This window comes from Lagopus muta, chromosome 1, assembly GCF_023343835.1.
Source record: "Lagopus muta isolate bLagMut1 chromosome 1, bLagMut1 primary, whole genome shotgun sequence".
NCBI lineage: Eukaryota > Metazoa > Chordata > Aves > Galliformes > Phasianidae > Lagopus > Lagopus muta.
Window position 1 is genome coordinate 127,991,500 of NC_064433.1, and position 20,570 is coordinate 128,012,069.

The 20,570-nt window shown below is 40.9% G+C and overlaps 1 protein-coding gene across 2 annotated transcripts in view; it reads left to right on the plus strand.

The window, feature by feature from the left end:
* The first annotated feature begins 3,469 nt into the window (after positions 1–3,469).
* P2RY8 (P2Y receptor family member 8) overlaps positions 3,470–20,570 on the plus strand; it is a 50,430-nt gene continuing 33,329 nt past the window's right edge. The window contains exon 1 of one of the 2 annotated variants that reach the window (XM_048934479.1): positions 3,470–3,552. The gene's annotated coding sequence lies outside the window, so the exon portion shown is untranslated. The remainder of the gene's footprint in view (positions 3,553–20,570) is intronic. The other variant, XM_048934478.1, reaches the window with a different exon arrangement.

Consider the following 20,570-nt stretch of genomic DNA (forward strand, 5'->3'; position numbering starts at 1 on the left):
TGCAGCTGGGAAGGCCAATGGTAACCTGGGCTCCACCAAAAGAGGGCCAACATGGACAGAGAGGGGATTGTCCCTCTCTACTCTGCCCTCATAAGGCCCAACCTGGAGTAATGCATCCAGGCCAGATTTTACTGACCTCTAGGCACAAATCTACGATATTCTACAGCCCAAGTGATGCTGAGGTCAAAGCTGTTGTAATGCTACCTGTAAGAAGTACTTAGGCAAATCTTCAGCTGAATAAATAATATATTTAAATTATTTCCACATCACCTTCATCTCTTATTCAGGTACTTCATTTTCAATCAAATACAGGCATTCTGAAGTAGTTCCTATGAATGCTCCCCCATGCAAAACATCTACTCTAAACCCACTGATTCTATCTGTGCTAGACAAAGCTTGTTCTACCATGCCTTCTCCTTCCGCTAGATGCCGGCTGACTGTGGTAATTACTTCCCCAGCCAGGCTCAGAATATTAATTTCAGTCAGTGAAGTTTTAAGAATCTCTTTTAGAAGTGTCCTCCATTTGAGAAGTTATCAGCTGCACCTATCTATTTTGCCCCTCTCATGGAGAGTAGATATCACACAGCAGAGACAGGAAGAAATGCTTGTACCTCAGCTGCTCCGTTTCACAGCCCAACTTGTTTAACTGCACAGGAGCCATTTTTTTTCTCCATCTCTTTTTCACTACTTAGCTGTGCAGGAAAACTGCTGCACATTTTAACTTTATGCTTTCATAGAATCGTAGAATTGTTTGGATTGGAAGGGACCTTGTAGATCCTCTAGTTCCAATCTCCCATTCTATATGCAGGGACACCTCTGACTGCACCAAATTGCTCAAATTGCACATCCAGCCTGGCCTTGAATACCTCTGGGGCATCCAGAACTAAAGCAAAGAAAATTAGGCTCTCACAGCAACATGTGAAAATAACTTTTTCCAACTTATAATACAAGAAATAGAAGACAATACACAAAGAATTCATAAATGTCAAAATTATGAAATTTATGTTTATGGACATTGATCAAGGAAGAAAATGAATGTTTGGAAAAAGGTATTCACAAAGAAGGTGATTAAGCCCTGGCACTGGCTCCCCAGGGCAGTGGTTGCAGCCCCAAACTGCTGGAGCTTGAGAAGAATTCAAACATCGCCCCCAGACATAGAGTCTGAATTTTGGGTGGTCCTGCGTGCAGCCAGAAGCTGGACTCAGTGATCCTTGTGAGTCCCTTCTAACTCAGAATATTCTGTTATTCTGTGGTTCTAATATTCAAAACTGAAGTTTCACCTTGAAGATCTTAAGAGAACAGAGTAATAGAGAAAAAATCTAGTATCACTTAAAAGTGAGAAACTACATTTCAAAAAGGGTCTTGAATAGTGCTGTGCATTGACACTGGCATAAGCAGTGACCAAATGAAAGAGGAGTACCTTCAAGTGAAGCACCTTTTTTCTGTTTTTTTTTTTTTTTTTTTTTTTTTTACTTGGATGTTTCATACTTTTAGGTAAATCAAGTTTGTATTAGAGCAAATTCTTCTTCGAATCACTGTTTTTACCTTGCAAATTGTTGTCAGAATCAATACACCTAAAAGTAGTACTGAGGTAAATATTCTTTATAAATAACTCTGAATATTTACTGTTTTCAGTCATCATGCTCTCTGACTTCTATTTCTTGGAAAGCCCCAGCTTCCTTCTCACTTCTGAATCTTCTCAACTCTGACGCTTTCTGGTTGTTGTATTTCCTATTAGCATGACCGAAGCCAAGCTAGATGTATGTAAAGTTTTTCATTAGTGCTAATATCACTTAAGCTGCTGTGTATCTTACTATCCCAGCTTATTTTTGCTGCTAACTTATATGGCTTAATATACAAAGTGCTCTTCAAGGATCTCACAGTAAATGATAGGACTGCTAGGGAGTGAAGGAATAGCTGAAGTAATAATTTCTTTCAACATCCCAGCTGTTGATGGCTGAAGAGGCCATCCTATTTCCAGTCTCAGAAGAGTGTACCAGCTAAGAGAGATTCTTTCATGATATGATTATCGTGGAGCACTATAGCTAATGATAAAAATGTCTCTGGTTTACTGGAAAACAAACACAATATCTGCCTTTTCAGAAGAATTTCTAACATAGGAATTGATTGTTTTCATCACATTTTTTTCCCCTGTTCATTTGAGGAGGGGGAATGAGAGAGCAGCATGTTGGAGCTTAGATGTGATCAATGTGGAACCACCACAGGGACACAAGAATTCAGTTAGAGCATCTTTCAGCCACCATTAGCATTACCTAATCAGAGATCAGAGAATCATCTATGTTGGAAGAGACCTTCAAGATCATTAAGTCCAGTCGTGAACCTGACATACCAAGTCCCACCACTAAACGATGTCTCTTAGTGTCACATCACATCCACACATCTCTTAAATACCTATAGGGATGAAGACTCCACCACTTCTCTATGCAGCCTGTTTCAATGCTTGACCACCTGCTCCATGAAGAAATTCTTCCTAATTGCTTATCTAATCATCTCCCGGCACAACATGAGACTATTTCATGCCGTGCTAGCACTTGACAGCAGAGAAAAGAGACTGGCACCCTACTTACTCCAACCTCCTAATGTGATGTGTATATGAATTGTCTCCAAAACAGGATGCACACATCTTAGGGAGTGTGAAAGACAATTTTTGGACTAGAGGAAGAAAATATTTTCGTACTACCAGTAACGTAAGAAATATATTTTAAAATAGTGCTTATTTATCTTTTTCTCATCCTTTTTATGTTCCTTTTTTGGTGTGTGTTTGTTTTAGAATGTAAACAATATGTTAATACAGTAATATATGTTAATACAGTAGTATATATGCACATTTATTTATAAATGTATACATTTATTTGCCCTCTTCCTTTTTTTTTTCTGATAAGTGTGCGTGATCAAAAATGTTTAGAGACCACTTCTGTATGTTACACTGGAGCCATCTTGCCCTGAATGTCCATTTGGACAACTGCAGCAGAACATTCTCATTTGGGAGTCTCGAGTAAGTAGCACAGTTGAAACAGATTGCCTGTATTTTCCACTGTGTAAAAAGAAACTCGTGGGAGAATGGCAGAGACATGTCAGGTTGATAATTTGGAAACAAGCACATTGCTTCCCTTATATCTGTGCTCATCTTCTACTTGGATTGCACTTAATATTTTAAGAAATTGCTTATAAATGTCCAATTTTTAAATAGGAAGTGAATATATGTTAGAATGTCAATATTACAAAGCCATATGCATGTTCCGGAAAAAAAAATAATCTCTGATGACTGCAGTGTTTGTGATGAAAGGTGAGTGAAACAGCCACACAGTGCTCCATGAGTAATGAATGTATTTTCCAAAAAAGGATTTCAAATCGGGGAAAAAAGTATGTATCCTTTTAGCAAATATTCTAAAATAGCTTTGTCAGTTATTAAAAGATAAGAAAAAGGGAAGTAGGATTTACAGTATAGCATAAGTATTTTTTGTCAGCACACGGCAGAATTGCATTCAACTAGAAGAGACTGAAGAAATTTAATGTGTGTTAAAAAACCAGGTAAGAAAGTAATTTATTTATTAAGAATGTATAAAGTCACTGAGAGCAGAAGAAGCTCTCTTCTGACACCATTGGAGTGCTGGGATTTGTCTTTGTAGTCTGAAAAGATTGAGTTTGTCCAGGCTTGAGAAGAAAAGTGCAAAGAGGATTTAATCAGTGATGAGAAGGAAGGAAAGTGGTCATTCTCTGTGTACAGCATGGTTAAGACAAGGAGTCCTAGGCTCCAGGCTAAAGATTCACAGAAGATTATTTCTTTTTTTTTCTAATTTTATGGTGGCACTTGAACAAATTACCTGAGGAAATTACACTTCCCATCATTCTTTCTAAGCAAATATTAGATAAACATTTTATGTCTGAAATTTAGCTGATTCTTCCATTGGGGAAGGATATGAACAAATGAGATCCCCTCAAATCCAATTTGCTTTGTGAAACTGTGATTTTTATTTCTTACACTGCATTTTATGTTATATAAACCTATATCCAGCTTTTGGTCTACTTTTGCTTTGTCTGTCAGTGAGACAAATTCTTCTCCAAATCCAGAATATTGAAACTCATATAATGCACATTTGATTTATAGATTCCCTGAAGACCTATGGAACGAAACTTGTGTGCTTCTATTTTTTTCTGTACTAATTGTATAATTAGGTAAAACTATGTTGAACTAAGTACTGTATCAAGACATTTTATTGAAAGTGTCTCTAAGGAATTTTCATCTGACCATGTTTAAATGAAGGTCTGTAAAACTTCACTGTTTAAGGAAATAGCACAGCTTTGAAAACAAACCTCCAGTATTTTTATTTAGTCAACTATGATTTTAGCTCTTGCTTAGTTATTTATTTCTACTATTTAATTTTATAATGCCAAATATTTTAATACATATATCCATAACAGGGCAAATGTAACACTTGCAGAATTGCTTAAGTCATTTAAAATCCCAAGTCAGAGTTGTTCTTCTGAAGTCACTTAGGCAGAAACAAACATTTTATTTAGCACTCCCTTTCAAAGGCACGGTAGTGTGTAATTCAGACAAGTTTCAACAGCAGAAATGAGTAGGATGGAGACAGGATAATGATTAAAACCAAAGGGTGGATTGTTGCTTAGTCTATTTTACTTCTGCTTCATGGGTTTGTTGCTGGAGGGGGACGATTCCTCTTCATCTGCGTGCATATGTATTCAGTGAGCCTCTGAGAGGGGAAGTGAAACCAAAGCAGTGAGGGCTGAGGGATGCTGGTGGGAGAGTGGGGCAGAAGATGGTCACCTGTGCTGGTGCTGGCGCTGATGCTCCATGGACAGCTTTGAAGCATGGGGAGAAAATGGACTCCCCTGCAGAAGGTTTTGCCCTTAACAAACCTCTATGGCTTTAGATACTATGAGGAGGTTACTGTACATTTTTGCAAAGCTGGTGAAGATGTTACTAAAAAATTACTCTGCCTTTTGGGGTTTTCTGTATTTAAAGCATGTGAACGCTCAAGTCGGCAATACAGAGAACTCTTCAAATATTTCAGGTAAAGACCATCCATTATAATGAGGCAAAGGATTCTTCTGCTCTTTCTCCAACAGGAAAAGGCTTTTAGAGAAGTGCTTGAGGGTGTTTCTTTCATTTTGTTTTGTTTTGTTTTTCTGCAGAAGAGTTAGTATGAAACAGTCTGGTTTCTGTCTTCACTGTTTTCCTCACAAGGCAATTACTTGACAGCTTAGAGTAAACCATAGGGAGCCACTGGAAAAGTACAGTGTTTCCTAATGCTTTCTTTCTATAGGACTGTTTCAAGAAGGCTGGCATGTTAGGTAACAGAATTCACTTCTGCAGAAAGTCCCATTAGAGAATTAAAGCAGGGCCTGAAATCTTATAGCTTTTCCTCTCTACTTGTTGGGTGTGATGCCATAGCCACAGAGATCAACATCAATCTGATACCTGTGCCTCTCTACTGAAAAGATAACACCAAGTGGAAAATGTCCAAAATACTGACTTTCTGTTCAGTTGTTCTCTTTTGATTATATGCTTGCATATTCACACACATACGCATTGTAGCTGTGATCTGATTTTCTATATGTTTCGTGCTTTAGCCTTTATTTAGGATATTATTTGAACTTACAAAGCCAAGTATGCACACAAATTAAGTGAGCAGTTGGGAAGTGAGCAGAAGAGCACTCATTTTGCTTTCACTCTCCCATAAGGATATGCCAGGGCTTGGCACTGTATGCCTGCCCCCAAGGAGGGAGCTGGGAGCTGAGGGTGACCATGAGGCCTGTGGGGCCATGCCATCTCAACCAAGGCCCATCCTAAAGCACACTGTGAGGGAGCAGGACTGAATGGATCCCATCTATGGCTCTCAGGGCTCTGGAGCACAGGGCCTGCAATATGAAAAGCTTTACGGTCTGGCAGAAGCCAGAGTGTGGACGACCTGAGGAACCCATGCCAGGCACTGGAGGCTTCAGGTATTTGGCACAATGGGTCTGTGCAGCAGGCAATGGGTGTGAATGGTCAGTACAGTCCCTGAGGGTTTGCCGCAACAAACATAAAACTGTTAGTATCATCAACCTCTAGGAGCAGGGACAGTATCCATACCCTGCCTCATCTGAGGAAACAGCCTGATTTCTTGGAATCTCTGGTTTGCATGAGATTAATATATATATATATAAATATATATATGTGTGTGTGTCTGCATGTGTACTTTTGTTCTGACTCAGACCAAAACTGAAACACAAAAGTGCCTGAAGTTCCCAGAAATCTCAGAATTCTGTCTAATCAGCTCTGGAAGAAGACTGTCTGTCACTCTTTTATTTCTTCAAAAAAAAGTACTGACTTCAGATTTTTTAGGAAGCACATTGTTTACTTGTGACTGTGGCTGGTAAAGAAAAACTTCAGTAAGTAGAGAGAGGACTCTGTGGATGAAATGATGTAGAATAGGTCAAAATAGTGAGTGTTTAGAATATCATCTTTGTTTCCATTTACTTTGTAGCTCCTCAAAGATAATTATTTTTGTAGCAGTATGGACATTCAGCTCTCAGGAGGGAACATGGGCAACCAATTTTTAATTGTGTTTCTTTGAAAGCAGCAATTACACCATAACAGAAATGTAGTTGATAACAGTTGGAATGTTTGTATTTCAGTATGAAGTTTCAATGAGCTACTTGCTACTGTAGTGTAATAAAAATACTGCTAAGGATAGTACTGACATGATCATGCAAATGAGCTTCGTGTCATTTGTTTTAGACAGTAGAGTCTTTCTAGGGAATGATATATCTGATGTTAAATACAGGTAAAAGATGCAATGTGAACAATGTAAAGCTTTTTCACTATTCATATGCATCATAGGGACTGTTTGAAGAACTGCTGTTAGTGGGGTTTTTTTGTTTGTTTGTTTGTTTGTTTTTAATTTATCACTACTTGATCATTCACAGGTAAGTGTAGGGATGTGATCTGGACTACATCATCTGTACAAGATCTTAGTTGAGTTGAGAAACTGGTTTGTATACTCCTGATTCCATTTAAATGGCTTTTACTTTCGTTTGCGCCACAAAGGGTGATGAGTTTAGATTCAGTTGGAGATAACAAAGTAAAAATTAAGAACGTCTTGTTTCTGGTGAGATCCTGTTGGGAGAAAACATAGCTTTGCTGTCAGTATAGTGAAGTTTAATTTCTGGATTGAAAATGTAACCCAGTCTTGCCATAAAATGAAAGCCAGTAGGCTTGGCTTCTGTTCTTCTGTGCTGCTCTTCTATGGAAACTGCTCTTCTATCTACACAGCTCACTATGATAAAAAGTTCAAGAAGTTGGTTGAGCACTGAGCTTTTCAAATTGTTGTGTGTGCTTACTTGAATTAGATTGGACTGGGTTCTGTGCCAGTGAAGCTCTTCAGAAATTAGATGGCTTGAAATTTTAATCTGGTGGATGTTACACTGATTTGGTAGTAAATCAAGGTCCTGGCTTTAATTTATAGGCAAGTAGTGTGAGCTAGAGGTCAAGGAACCCATTGTTGAAGCACAAAATGTTGAAAAGGAAAGCACATCCCTGCGATTAATAATTTGTAATTCAGTGCTTCCTTTTTTTCTGCCTACTTGTGCAGGTGATACAAAGCCCATTTTACAAAATCTGTTTGTAAAACAGCTGAGAAACCATTCACGGTCCTTACTAGTGAGGAACACCTAGCAAAAGGAAATAGAAAATCTACTTTTTGTTCTTGCATTGTATTTATCAAGTAAAAGTTCATTGTAAAATCAGCACAAAGCCATGCCATTGAAAAGATTCGTGACACCTGGTCTGAGTTAGAGCAAAAAATGTCCCCTTCTTCAGAGGTGTTTCAGGCGTTTTATTACTGTCACAAGAAGAGTAATATTGGAATGAGTTCCAGTTCCTCGAAAATGAACAACTGAGACTTTCAACAGGTGCCATTTCTTCGGCTTCAAGAATCCAAAACTGACCCAGCACCATCTCTCTTGCTGTGATCTTGCTCAACCTGGCGCAGCTCTCCTTTTGTCCTCAAGACTCAGGCATATCTGTCAAAGGATCTGTCTTGTCTATCATAAAGCCCAGTTGTCTGCACTGTGCTCCAGGACTGAAAGCTCATCCCAAGAACTTTGAGAAAGTTTCAGATGTTTTGCTTCCAAAAACGTTTAAGCTTTAAAGTCTTTTGAATCGTGATGCAAGGCTATCTAGGCAATGCTATCAAGGCTCAACAATTATTTCCTAGCTCTCCCTTTTACATCAAGAAAAAGCACCATACAGCCCCCAAACCTCAAAAGTGGGATATACAATGGCACCTTTCTTGCTTTTTTCCCTATACTGCTCTTTGTATCTCCTGCCTCTAAAGTGACAGATTTTCTGTCTGCTTGTGACTTCTCAGCCCTGTGGCTGACCTCTATCCAGAAGGTGATGAGTCAGACACATTAGGTACCTTGGCAGGAATTAGTCAAATGGAAAAGGAACAAATGCTCAATACAGATGAGTAAACTGACCTCCTTAGAGAGTTCTTAGTCTGGAGATTGAAGGGGCTGAGGAATGAAGATAACTGTCTTTTCAACAGAATATGGTTAGGTAGTCAAAGAGCAAACTTCCTCACAGTTTTTATGCAGAAAGACAGACATTTTAGTGCAATTATCCACAAGTCCGATATTCAAAACCACTTCTTAAATTGTCATTTAACGTTTAATAAAAGTTCACTTTCTCCTTGGCTTTTCTTGCTGACCTGGTAATTTAGCTAGTGGCTTACAACTCTATGCTGCAGCTGCAACATCTTTCAGATGAGGATTCACCTACATTTGAATCAGAAGCATAACTCCTCTCATACCCATGCAGCTGCTGGGGATTCCTACACCTAGTCAAATGATGAATGGCTGGTGATGCTGGATTAGTCTTTTCCCTAGATAGAGTTTTGTGCGTGGATAAATAGAACTGTTTCAGGTTCACTCAAACTCCTTACTTAAATTGGATTACTTAGTTCCTTTGAATTACATTTTCAACTTTCCTCCCCTCACCTTTTCTTCTCCTAAGAGAAAGATTCTTCTCTCTATAACTCCAGGAAAAAAAAAAAAAAAAAAAGAAAGAAAAAAAGAAAGAAAAAAAGAAAAAAAAACAAAAACAAAAGATATGAGACCTAGTGAATGATATGCAGAAAATATATACTTCAATAATTTATCTTTCAAACATTCTTTTGGTATTTGTCCCATTTAGGATTTCTAGGTGCTTGGGACTGGCAGTAGTAAGTTCAGCTAAAAGTTTAAATAATTTAATTACGGTGTTACTTTTTTTGCTGCCATGGTATCCTACTGATATTGTATATCCATCACATTCACTTTGAAAGATCCCTATGTGCAGCTAACAATATCCCACAATTTATTTGCTAGAGCAATCAGCTGTTACAGCTGCAAATACTACTATCTTGCACTCAAGTTTTCAGCTTATCTAATTTTACACCTATGGAAATGAAAGAGTTATTTCTCTTTATGAGAAATGGAAAAAGCTTTTTCCTCTTGATGTTATCAAGTTTCATCTCAGCTTCACTCTGAAATAATTTAGTTTCAGATTGTGAGTACACCAAAGATAGCATTGGGAAGCTGCAAGCAGAATACATGCTCAGCAATTATAGTAATACATTTAATGCACTAAAAAACCATTAAGTGAGATTTTGCCTTTCCAAAGTAAGTCACAGAGGTTGGGATTCAGCTCACATACATTAAGCCATCTAAAATGCAGGTGTCCGGACTAATCTTGTAAATCAGAGAGAAATTAACACTTCTAGAAAGAGATTCCATTGTACCCTATAACAGAGAGATGGGATGGCTGTGAATCTCCTCAGCATCACAAATCTAGCCAACAAGGTTCAGCAACTTCAACATAGGTAATGAGATTCTCATCCACAAAGCTGTTCTAGTGGCAGTTGATTATCACTTGAGCTTTAAAACCAGCCTTATCTGGCCTGACAGTGTAAAGGAAGATGGAAAGATATTTTAGCTAACAATAGGTGGAGGTAGCCACTGTCTGCAGCTGCAACTAAGAGAAGTTGTTCGCTGCTAATCTGACCATGAAGTATCCAAGCCTGGCACAAGTGGCAACAACAGAGAAGCTCTACTGGTTCTTGGGACGAGTGTCCGGTCAGCCTGGCTCTCCTGCTGCTTCTGTTCCCTTTGTGGGACAGAAACTGTCTGGTTTTAGCAGGAGAAGGAGAATGTTTTTGATGCAAGCTTTTGGGAAGGAACATCACAGATCGTCGCAAAACTGGGAGATCTGGGGACATTTGCAGGTGAGGAGAATTCCACTTGCACGTGGGACTAAGGTTTTGGCGTTTCAGGCTCATGAAAGTGATGCCTTTATACATGAGAGGATGGTGTTGTAAATCAAGGCTTCTAGACGTGAGACTAAGAAAATCAGCTTACCAAAGAATTAAATTCAAATGCATTCAATGAGCTCAATGAGCTACAATTACTGATGCACTACTGTTAATTTTTATCCTGTTTGCTTGAATTCTTTCTCATTTATATGTTTTGGTATTCCCTAATAGCTCCTCACTAGGGAATGCAAACTAACAGTGTCATAAAACTGCTGATTTAGAAAACACATTTCATTTTTCCCTATTGTTACAAAACACAATACATGAAGCAGAAACCTACAGGAAGAATCTCTTATCATTTCCAGCCACAGACTCATTAAAGACTCAGCATCTCATATTTGCAGCTGTATTTCCACGATCAGAAATTACAAACAAGTCACCGCACATGAGATTGCTCCTCATCTCTGTATGTGGGAGTCAAAAAAGGAAGGTGAATAACATTCCCCGTATCTGAGGTGAAGCAGGAACAATCTGCAGGATAGGAAGTCTGGTGTAAATCAGGTCAAGCTGTGGGAACCAGGGAAGCACAAAATATTTTGATATTCTGGAGTCAGACCTGTGCTCAAACACTTCAAAATTCACCTGCCATCTTGCTGCCACCATAACTTCAAACATTAAAGCCCTTAAATTTCCCACCAAGGCCTTAAGATTAAATATACTTCAAAATCAGCTCAGGGAGAAAAACAGAGAAAAGTTTGCTTCGAGTCCTAGTGGAGGCCTTTTCTTTCTCTGAAGTCATAGGACTGGACTAAATAGGAAACAAACTCCTGCAAATCAATGCAGGGGGTTAGGTTTCTTTTGTTTGCTTGTTTGCTTACTTGCTTGTTTAATTTGTCTTTTCTCATTTCACTGCTATCTGATTTTTAGGAGTTTCCTCAGTACTATGCTGATCATTAAGGACTAAGGAAAATGCTGCTGCTGATGTTTTTGGACTAAATTTTTACTCCCTGTCAGCCAGATAGGCTTGGTGTATCTCTGCCACTGGATTCAGCCTCTTTAAAGATAGGCCAAGTCATGTAGGAGAAGTCAGAGAGATCCAGCAGGCTGTCCCACTCAAGTGGAAGGGCAATTTGTGTTCTCAGTGTCTCTACCAGTGCCACGCAAATATACTGAGATATCCCCCAGAAGGTCTTCAGGTTCATATGCTCACACCTGGCTGTATATTACTGTTCTGCCCCACTGACTAAAGTGGAAGGGGAAGAGACTCAAGCTACATAGGTTGTTCTGAAAGTAATGCCTCCTAGTTATAGTCATGGAAAGTGCAATTGATACAAAAAACACTATTTGATAGAACAAATTACCATCTGTTGCATGGCAATATAACATAACGGAATGTTGATGGGAAGGTTCAACTTCTACTGCCATACTTCCAACACCTGCCTCTGAAATCATGGGTAGACATAATAAAACAGAAGGCAATACTTTCAGAGCAACCCTTAGCATCTGGCTGCTCTCTTGAGGTCTGTAATATTTGTACCTAACAGCACACAGACTGTTGGAGTTTCAGTGACCATCAACCGCTTGAGAACATCTGTGTTTTTCACTTCAAGTGCTTCACATTACTGCAGAAGTCAGCAGGACACACTGTTACCTCCACCCTCCCAAACCCTCCCATAGCACTCATAATGCTTCACACCTCACTGGTTTGGCAATAGCAGAAGGTGCAGCAGGTGTGAAACCAGACCTTCTGAGGTGCTGAGTGGGTCCTTCCGGCAGAGAATGGGGGAGAAAAAGGGGAAATCCCACATTACTCACAAGGAGGAAGCCCAGGGAGGAAGGGCAGGACATTCACCGCTTTTTTCTCGGGGAAGGTGCATTTCCTCCCCTCAGCTCCTCTCACACTTCCTTTCTGCTTGCTGTAATGAGCAGCAAGTAGTCATCCACACCTTCAGGCTGGCCACATAAAGTGGCAAGGCAGAGCCACCCTCCAGAAACAAGAACTGGGAATTAGGCTGGGTGGCCTACAAATAGAGATGCAATCTAAATATGTAAAGCACACTGTAAACAGAATCTTGTAAGCAAGAACTGGACTTAATGCAGGGGTGACGAGAAGATGTGCCTGGGGTAAGAGAGAGGACTAATAATTGAGGGGGGTAAAAATATACACTAATGGAAACATTTATTCATTGCAACAGCTATGCTGAAAAACTAAGAGAGCTCCTTTTGCTGTTGCATTATGTAGAAATACCTATTTGCTATTACAACTGGGAGACATACTAAACACTGCAGAAAATAACCTGCAAAGCACAAGCCTCCCTTTTCATATTGTCATCTGAGTCCAGGAAACAGCTGCCTTCTTGGCCCCACTCTCTCACCTTGTGGCTGCTGTCTTTTGTGGAAACTGGCAGTGCTCCATTTCTGCCTGCTGCCTGCAGTAGCCTTGAACATTGTGCCAGAACTACCACTGTTTGTGACAATCCTATGAGATGCATGGTACAACTCTGCTGAGGCACAACTTCAAATGTTGGCTTCCACTTATAAGGATGAACATCATTTTTTTGGTGCGAGAATGTCCAGCAGTACCTGGCTTTGATGTGTTGCCCTATCTGTGTTTTCTTGAGAAACACTGCTTGCCTTAGAGACAGAGTTGTGGGGTGACAACATTGTGGGGTGACAACATTTTAGGGTGACATTGCTGCAACTTACAGGTCTTCTTTGTGCTTTTTCCTCACTGTCAATGGCATCACAATTATTCAAACACTTGTTGCTAAAAACTTCTTACTCTGCTCCTTCATTGGTGAAACCAAGCAGTGCAACAGAGCTTTCAAATCAGTTTTGTGTAAGATTTTTATGAAGTGTTGTATTCTCAAGATAGTACTAGCAGTAATCCAGCTGGCATACATTGCCAAATTGAAATGTTTGTTTGTGGTTATATAAGCTTTTGCTGGTATCAAATGGTCTCTGCTGTGGATTTGATCCTCCTGTTATTATTGTGTTGCAAAGAGTTTCAACAAAGGGCACAAATGAAGACCTGCAGATAGACTCCTGAGGTATGCAATGGAAATGAAGATATGCTAGGAACTTCCTGAGAGGAGAATTTCAGAATTGAAAATGCATTTAATCTGTAATAGACACATATTAGTTTTATTTGGGACTTGAAAATACTGCTCTGTTAGAGCTTAGACTGAAAAAAAAAAAAAAAAACCAACCAAAAAACAACCAAAACAACACAAAAAAGCACATACTGCTGTCAGTCACAACATGATTGCAACTTCTTTGGGAGACTCTTCTTGACACTAGACACAGCTCAACTGGAAAAGCAAGAAAGGGGCTGATCAGACAGGGAATCAGAATGTTGTAGTGTAGGAATGGGCCCAAGTTAAAAATGTGAGTTGCACATTCGTGCAGGGGCCCTGCACCCTGCTGGACCACATCTTTTGAACTTAAAGAAATTCTTCTAAAGCTTCTTTCCTGTTTGCACCGTTAAAGGAAATGGCAGAAGACAATACAATAAACATTCAGTCATAAGGCAAAGGAATATCTGGACTGAGATCAGCATTCAGTGTTACTTGGGTCAAGGGTAAAGTGCTGATGAATCGACAGTCTGCAGTTAAATGGATGGCAAGAAGACTCAGATTAGCTTTAGTCTGTCTACGTAAGCTCGGTTTCCTCTTTGCGTTTAGTTTTTGCATTGTTGGTACATGCAATGTTGACACGTTATATGTACATTTTCTAATGGTGTCACAGCTCTTGTTGTCCATTTATGGCCACAGCCCATCACGTAAAATGGCTCCTAATGTCTGAAACACACAGCAGAGCTCAGCACAGCTAAAAAACAGCCTGGCAGGGTCCTGGTGCTCCTCTCCCTCTCGCACTGGCATGGCAACCCCACTAGCTGCCCACAGCTTGGCCCTGGTCTCTCCCTGCTGCTGAGGCGAGCTGGCTGTGACAGCAGCTGTGCTCACTGGGACCTGAGAGTTGCCACAGTTGCAGCATGTGAGCCAGCAGGCTTTCACTTGAGGCTGCTGCTCCTCTGGAGAGCTGCAGCTGAGAGGACACCTGGCCTCGCAAGTGACCAGCATACTTCTCCTCCCCCAGCTGTCCGTCACTAATGTAATGGCTTCCTGGCAGTCCTGCTTCCTTCCTCACTTCTTTCCCCTCCCCACAGAGCTTGCTGCAATGCCAAGCCTTCTGTGCAGACATTCAATAGTGGCTCTGGCCTGTGGAGAGGTGGCTTGCATGGCATGGTCTGCTTTCCAGAACCAGGTGCTGCTCTATGATCTCTGTCTCCTCCTCTCCCCAGCCATGACCTGCTTGAGGAGAGCCAATGCACCATCTGAGCTCTTCCTCAAACCTTCTCCAAGAACCTTCCCAGCACTGAGCAGGAGAGTTTTGTGAGCTCAACCCTGCAAGTAAACACAATGTGAACTTAATGAATGAAGCTGTAGCCATATGGGAAGGGCAGTCCATATGGAAGAATCACAGAATCACAGAATGGCCAGGGTTGGAAGGGACCTCAAGGATCATGAATCTCCAACCCCCTGCCACATGCAGGGCCACCAACCTCCACATTTAATACTAACCAGGCTGCCCAGGGCCCCATCCAATCTGGCCTTGAACACCTCCAGGGACGGGGCATCCACAACCTCTCTGGGCAGCCTGTTCCAGCACCTCACCACTCTCTCTGCAAAGAACTTCCCCCTGACATCCAACACAAATCTTCCCTCCTTCAACTTCAAACCATTTCCCCTTGTCCCGCTGTTATCTACCCTTTGAAAGAATTGATTCCCCTCCTGTCTGTAGGCTCCCTTTAGGTACTGGAAGGCTGCAATGAGGTCACCCCGCAGCCTTCTTTTCTCCAGGCTGAACAAGCCCAGCTCTCTCAGAACCTTGGCAGCTGTGACAACACTACTCCTGCCTTAGCAAAACTAGGAACAGCATTTGACCCTCACTTTTTTATACAGTGGTCTGCAGGAATGACTACAAGATTACAAGTATTGACTGACGCTTATGTTGTAGAACTGGGATCCAGATTTCTGATTTGGGCTGCAATATCAAGCCCTTTGGAAACACACACCACCTAACCTTGCTTGCTTTCTCACTCTGAATCTTTCTGTATCTTGTTAAAAGGATTTCTTAGCAAATTTGTGGCTGGAAAAAGCAAAAGCCTTTCTGGCTGTAAATGCCATACAATTAAAATTTAATAAGGTGTAAGATCATTTGTTCTATTTTTTCACCTTTTCTTTTTTTCTTAAAAAGAAAAAAATAACGGTCTTCTGTTGAGACAGTGATAACACCTTTAAGCAACGGTGCATGATAAATCAAGAAACTGGGTGGAGTGCTTCCTTCCTGTTATCCGTTTGTGATCAGTGAGAAGTGAGAAACAAGTAGGACATCTTACTTACTTACTTACAATGTATGAAAAACAAACTTTCTGCACTAAAAAGCAGAGGCTCTCCCACCAAGTTTTAGCTCTGGGCCAGATCCTGAGTCCTTTGTGACTGTCTCCCTGTGTGACTGTCTCCCTGCTTTTCTTCTTTTCTCTCCCAGCAATTCTTCTTTTGTCTTTCCCTCTTGCTCAGAAGGCAGGCTTCTTTCTTGCACACTAATCACGCCCAGTGTTGAGATGTAAGTCAACATGTCACTGGAAGTTTTTTGGTGGCAGTAAAGACTTGAAAGCATCTGCTCATGTAGACACAGCAGAATCTATTTTCCCAGTAACTATGTGGTGCAAAAAGCAGACAGAAAGAAATAAAAAACAAAAGGTATCTTACTACTCTGTATAAGCCACCTCTTGTTTCAAAACACTCTGTTCTGGAGATGCTGGGTGCTCCAAATTATCTACTCAGTGTATTCCATTTGTCACATCCAACATCTGGGCAACAAGGACCAAGAAAAATGACCTCCAAGCGTGTAAAACATAACTGAAACATGCCAGTTGTTAAAAACAAAAACAAACCAAACAAATTCAAAGCATTAAAACCCTATTAGTTTTAACCACTATAAAATGTGATTCTGTAAGGTGCATGTGGGAACCTTCTCAGGAAATGGCCATTTCCTATCTGTTTTGTCCAAGATTTGTGGTTACAAGGAATTAAGAAGATGGGCAGCCTGAGGAAAGTCCTTCCCACTTGTTCTTCCTTCCTATACCTAGCAGCTTAATCAACAAACAGGCTGGCAGGAAGCATTGTTTTCCTTCCAGTCTATCAACCTCTCAGTCAGCTGCCTGGGTTGCTTAAGGTGAGGAAAGAAACAAGACTTGTTTGTGGTTATGGCAGCCAAACTCTCTTGATGACCACCAGCAGAAGCTTTTCTAAAAACTGCATGTGTCTAATAACATAGCTTTTTACTACAGCCTTGCTCCTACTGAACTCAGTTGGTTTGTTCTTAGGGACCTCCAGCAGTGCTCCCTGAAATTGAGACCCAGGAATATACCCAACTGGGAAGACCTCAGCTGAAGTGATCTTAGTGGCTTTACCTGGAAACTGTGGAGTAGAAGACCAAGACAAAGCCCAGTTTTGGGGCAACACTCAATGGTCTCAGCTGTAAGAGTTTAGAAGGACCACCAGCCTGCTGCCTTCTACAATACCACAGAAATCTCTCTCTCAAGCTGACACACTCTTTGGGAGGGATTCAGAGAAATGGATAGGTGACTGCTTAATCAGAGAGCATCCCATCTATCTAAACTTGAGGGTCTGGTTCTAAAAGGTGCTTGGAAAATGGCAACAAGTGAGTACATTATCTCCCAACCCAAAGCAGCTGAGCTACTAATGATTCTGCTTGCCCCTGCTTCAACAGAATAAAGTAACCCCACGGATTAAGGTCTGCATCTTATCTCTTCCCAGCTCTCTTCCTACAGAAATAACCTGTGAGGTCCAGTCCTTAGGCTGGAATTTAAATATATCTTTAATAAAGAAAAATGACAAAAAATTACATTATTTTATATGGCTGATGGGAAAATACTTCCAATCATTGAATAAAAAGGAAGGAATTCTTATCCCTGCTTTTTCTGTTCCCTTCCCACCTCTTTTCTATTTAGTGTGCTCAGTGGCTCCTTTACTCTGCCAGAGAAAAGTAAGGGAGAGACATATGGGAATCATACCCTGAAATAGCAAAAATAGGAAGAGGAAGTTGCTTTAGTGTTACTGTCAGGATTATCAAACTGAAATCTGCCTAGTGGGGGGTTAGTCAGGCCAGCAATTAGTCAGCAGTTTTCTAAATGATTTCAAAAGCACTTATTAGTTTTCCTGAAGATGAGTAAATTAAAGTTAAGGCTGTAATTTGTGCTATGCAGGTGGTTTTCTTCACTGTCAGGTCATGTACTGTTACACTTCATAGCTGTCTGCAGTGGAGGCATTCCTGTGCAACTCCGCTGATCATACTGTTGCAAGGAAAACCTTTCACCAGAATAAATTTCTCTATGATTTCATCTTATATTCTCTAAGAGGGGACTGTGGTACCTCCAACACCGCAATGTGATTTGGTTGTACCAGACGCTCTTCAAGTCATAGACAAGTCATAGAGTTGTCAATGGCAAGTAGACAGAGTGGAAAAACATGGGCCAAAAACGTGATCTCTGTGAAGTCAGAGGGATCCTTATGCAAGATTTCGTGTGCTGTCTGTGCTGTAGCTGGTTGTGCTATTGTGAGATTTCTGTGAATCAGGGCCATGGATTCATCATGCATTAGATGCATGCTGTGAGGCCAACAGCAGAGCAGGGAGAAGCTTAAATCTTAAGAATGCCAAACCCACCCATTTGTGGAAAGGGCTGTCAAAGGGCTTAAAATCCTCCTGTATGCTAAAGAACCAGAGATAAACATTTCAAGAATTTTCAGCGAATCAAGCATTTTCTTTTGAGCCGATGAAAACTTTATTTTCAGCTCAAATGCATCTTTTTTGTTCCCAATTTTTTTTTTTTTTTTTTTTTTTTTTTTCCAAAGCAGTTGATGCTAAACTCATACAGGTGCTGTGAGATGGCAGCCACAGAACTGCCAGCAGAGGTCTGATGGATCAATTTCAGCTGCAAGGGACTGGAGTACCTGTTGCTGCTCAGTCCAAGCATCGTTTGCCTCCCAGAAACAGTCACCAGGCTGCAGATTCATTAACATTTTACACAGTATATAGCAGGAAAGGCATATTATACAGCTGAACTTGTAATTTCATGCATTCCACAGTGCTTCTGATGAGCCTTGGTTCTCAGCTCTGGTTTTCTGTCATTCCTGATTTACAAGCTGTGCCTCCTGTCTATTCCTACCAAATAGCTCTTTCGTCTTTTCCCTGCTCTTCTGCTTTGTCCTCTCCCTTGCACATCATAGACTATCCGCTCCCCTTTGCCATCTATTATCACTCTCCTTCTCTATTGCAGTTTTTTTCACATATCTCACTTGCAATAGTCTCACTCACTTCTCCCCATTTATCTTCCACAAAGCAATGGAAATCTTGCTCAAGCTGCATGAAAAAATGTATAGCAAGAGTCTCATTTAGAGAATGTCTCCATCTTTGCATTGAAACCAACGGACATGCACTAGTATGCCTGGAGTAAAGGTTATGGGTCTCAAAGTTCAGTTCTGGGTGTAGCCAGAACACTCATCTCAGTGTAAGAAGCAAGAAGTATCACTAGATGTGGTAGAACAGATGTCGTTGGAGAGGTCCTGGCCCTAAATTGCAATACAGTGTCTAAAAAGCACCATGAAGAAATGCAACACTCTTTTCAAGCAAAGACTTATATTATATACTATTACTCTTGCTACTAAATTGGGCAGTACTCATTTCCTATAACAGACATTTTTTTTTTGTGAAAAAAAAAGTCAGTTTGAAAGCACTGAAATGAGTCATTTTATCTTTGAGAGTTTTTCACCCTTTATTTTTCCCTTGGGCAGAATTGCATGAACCTTCAGCTTGGAGAATGAATAACAAGAAGTTGAAATGTTTTGACCCTGTGAAAGTCTTAGAGTTGGATATGGAAGCAGTTCATATGGCCTCTCCCAAGACAAAGTTAGACAGTTATATCTCCCATCATTCCATTCCATCATGTACCTAGTACATCTGGATGGTGAATCCAGCTTTAGAAATAATTGGTCAAGACTGTCCACTTATCTCATGGAGAGTTAGAGTTTCTTTTTCCTGGATAGCTCCATATAAAGTGGCACAATAGCAGTAAAATGATGGCCAGTCATAGCTGACATCTGGACTTCCATCAGATGTGTAAGGGCACCATAGCACAGCCAGCTCAATAGCATGGGGCAAAAAAAAGTCACTGGGAGGATGAGGGCTGAAATAATGCATTCTGCCTTTCTCATTGCAGGCCATCATGTCTCAATTATGAGCTCTGGAGGGGGGTGGGGTGCTAGGGAGTGTGGAGACACAAGGATGGAGGAGATGCCTCCTTTTTCTTGACTGGGGTCACCTACCATCCCTCCATCTCCTTGAAGAACTTACCTTGCAACAGAGCACTTAGTGCTATGGCAATCTTGCCTTACTAGTACAGACAAAGTGCCCGAGTTCCGGCAGCTTGCACAGACCTCCTAGCAAAGGATGACAAAGAAGTAAAAGTTTGCCAAAAACATGGTTCTCCTTCTTTTCCTTCCTCTCTGCTGTGATGCAGAAGGACATCACAGATCCTCTTTCATCCTTTCTGTTCTGTTTGCTGTTCTCTCACAGTTCTGGGACTTCTTCTGTCAGCCTCACTCACTCTTGCCACCTTCTGTCACTTCTCCATCCCTTCCAGCTCCTTCTTTCTGTACAGGTTTACCTTTCCATTGACTCAATCCCAGTGCAAAGGACTTCCTCCTCCAGGTAGCTCATCCTCCACCACGCTGTTCACACTCCCATATTGCTGTGCTTACAAACCTGCCCCCCACACCTTGAACCCTCTCTTTGCCTCCCAATACATGTAGAATCATAGAATTCTAGAATTGTTTGAGTTGGAAGAGACCCTAAAAGTTCATCTAATTCAACTCCTCTGCAATGAACAGAGACATCCACAGCTAGATCAGGTTGCTCAGAGCCTTGTCCAGCCTGACCTTAAATGACTTCAGGAATGGGCCACCCACAACCTCTATGAACAACCTGTTCCACTGATTCCCCATCCTTATTGTAAAAAAGCTTCTTTCTTGTATGCAGCCTATATCTCCCCTCTTTCAATTTGGAACTATTTGTCCTTGTCCTATCATAGCAGACCCTGCTAAAGAGTATGCCCCCTTCTTACTCAAAGCCCCCTTTAGATACTGAAAGGCCACTATCAAATCCCTC